This window comes from Populus alba, chromosome 3, assembly GCF_005239225.2.
Source record: "Populus alba chromosome 3, ASM523922v2, whole genome shotgun sequence".
In the NCBI taxonomy this organism is placed as follows: Eukaryota; Viridiplantae; Streptophyta; class Magnoliopsida; order Malpighiales; family Salicaceae; genus Populus; species Populus alba.
The window spans coordinates 17,842,148-17,844,866 of NC_133286.1; the positions used below are offsets into that span (position 1 = coordinate 17,842,148).

General features: G+C 34.5%; 1 long non-coding RNA gene across 2 annotated transcripts; it reads right to left on the minus strand.

Annotated features, from left to right (window-relative positions):
- Window positions 1–412: 412 nt before the first annotated feature.
- On the minus strand, window positions 413–1,905 carry LOC118054362 (uncharacterized). Of its 2 annotated transcripts, XR_012169370.1 has the most exons (4): window positions 1,567–1,905; window positions 1,404–1,447; window positions 721–1,191; window positions 413–632 (listed from the first exon to the last, which is right to left on the minus strand). It is a non-coding gene; the product is annotated as an uncharacterized lncRNA (long non-coding RNA). The 2 variants fall into 2 exon arrangements; XR_004688509.2 differs by lacking the exon at window positions 413–632 and having other exon boundaries at window positions 668–1,191; window positions 1,567–1,904.
- Window positions 1,906–2,719: the final 814 nt, after the last annotated feature.

Here is a 2,719-nt window from a genome sequence, read left to right on the forward strand (position 1 = left end):
ATTAACCCAGTAAATAAACAAAAGAACAAGAAGTGGCAAAATTCTCGTACAATTATTTTGGTCAACCTTCTCTGGCTTATTTCCAGAAGATGGCTGGAAAATAAAGGATGCATCACATTCGGGTAAAATGTGCCATCCAAATCTGCATAATTGCAACGAACTGGAAAACATAATGCTTGAAAGAAAGAAAGTTGGCAGAAAGATTCATGCACTCTGCGCTTCTAAAAAGGCATTGAATTCCTCCCTAGCCTTCTGCAAGCGAGGTGTAGTGCAAGAAGTTGGTGAGGTAGGGTGCGATGTGGGCAATGATGTTGAAAACCTAACATGGCGAGAAAATTCATGGGATTTCCTGGGTGCTGCTCTTGTTGAACAATTCTTGAGAACTTGTTTTCGATCCTTGTCAAACATGAAGGCAGCAGCAACTGGTGAATTTGTGTCATTCGCACTAGCTTGTATCAACTCTAGTGGCAAATCGAAGTAAAGATTCTTGAAGTCATGTTCATGGTCATTTATGATGGTCGATGAAGCCCATGAACCACATTCAAATTTTTCCACAGAAACTGTCCTGGATATTACATTTCCCAAATCTCCCCTCACTTCTTCCTTTTTTGGTCTCACTGGTTATGTCTTTTCTGTTTTCCATATATGAAGTAATAAACCCATATGAGAAATAAAACATATTTAACAGTGACTTTCAACTGTGTTAGAGTAGTATCTTACCACTACAAATGTTTAAGTAGAAAATTTTAAGAGCTAGTTGTATCATGCTTGCAGAAGCATCGGCACCACATAAATAGCAAGCTCAAGAGGACCAGCCAGACCATGGTAATTAAACCCAATGGCCACGGGCTCAGGTCACAAGTTGCAAGTTGGGAAGGTTAACGTCGGGGGTTGGGTTGACGAGGTCCTGGGTCAACCCGCTGATCCAAGCCAGGTAAGGTTTAATAAATGTGGTTTCCAGACTATTGTATAAGAAATAACACACAAACAGACGACCCTTAAATGAAACACATTAAACTATTCAGAAAGAGAACAAACCGAAGCTGGTTCGTCATTCAGGCCAGTATAATCAATTTCAGCAGCTGAATCCCATTCAATTTTCAATCTCTTTGCAGCCTCTTTAGGATCTTTACCAGTGTCAGTGGCTTTTGCATAAAGGAATTTGCTTGGGTTTGTCACTGGTGCCTCAACCTTCTCAATGAACATGGGGTGTATAAACAAAATTCTCAGACACACGGCACAAAACCGTTGAGGAATACATCAATATTTGGATGAATAATTGAAATCGAAGTGAGTTTAATAACAAAGAAACAACATTATTGAGCTAATTTGTAGTACAATATTCAGATACAAGAACATTGAACAGTAAGTGGATTGAATTAATAATAAGCAAACGAAATTACCTCGCTAAAAAGCATGTCTCTGTTTTTCCTGGAAGCTCCAAAACCTAATCAAATGACACAGGTATAATTAATTGCTAAAAACACACACATATATATATATATATATATATAAGAAAAACAAGAAAAGAAGAAGAATAGTGAGTAGACAGGAAATGAAAGAGACCCTTTTGATATCTCGAACATGCTGGAGTTCTTGAGGGCTGGGAGGAGGTGCTTCATCTTCTTCCTCTTCTTGGTCTTGGACACGCGATTCAAAGTCTTCTTTCCGAACCAACAAATGACGAGTCTTTCTCCTTCTCGACGCATTATGGTAGAGGAAAATATTGGCCAATCTTGTCGTCATTCTCTCATTCAAAGGTGTGTATTGGTGAGGGTGAAAGAAGAGTGAAATATTGGAATGTGAAGAAGAAGAAGAAGAAGAAGTTGGTAAAGTTGCAAAGCCATCATTAACATTATCTTCTATCTCTTCAGTATTGTCAATAGCAAGGAGAAAAACTAGTAGTAACAGTAATAATTACTGATTTGAAGTTGATGATATAATGTCTGTGTTGAGCATTTGCTTTCAAAGTTCATTGTTTAAGAAGGTGATGATTTCGTTTACGGCCCAAATGTTAGCCTTTTGCGGTTTTTCCATTCCAAGTTTACGGCCCAAATGTTACTCCATATTGATTGGGCTTGTGTTTCGTCAGCCAAGCCTATAATAATTAGTTTGGAAAAGGCCCCCAATCACTCCTATGTTTGTTTCCACACAAGCTCTTATGAAAATGATTTTGTGAAATATATTCCATTTAATTCAACTGGACTAAATCATATAGGATGAATTCCAATAAAGATTTTTCAAAAAATTTATTTTTTTTTTTAAAAAAATAAATACCCTGAATATATTTAAAGAATAAAAAATCAAGAAATATAAACAAATTCCGGCAATCCTCAGTCCTTAAATTTTGTAAAAGTATTAAGAAAAAAAAAAATATTTCCCAAAAAACTTAAACTTTTCAAATTGCTATGAAAAAAAATTAAAAAAATGTTCAATCATAAATTTTTTTAGAAATTTTAAATTTAAAAAATCTTTCTTGGTAGGAATGATAGTTTAAGAAAAATAAAAAAATTGAAAGAACTTGGTTATTAAAACTTGAAAAATAAAATAAAAAATGAATTCAAAATTTCTCATCCATTAAATTTTCTCAAAACCTTCTTAAAATTTCTTATTAAAATTATTATTCAACTCGTAAAATCATCGTGATAAAATCTTACGAATTCAATTGGCTTTGTTTTGTTAGCTAAAAGTGTCATTTGGTTACAAATATGAAGATATT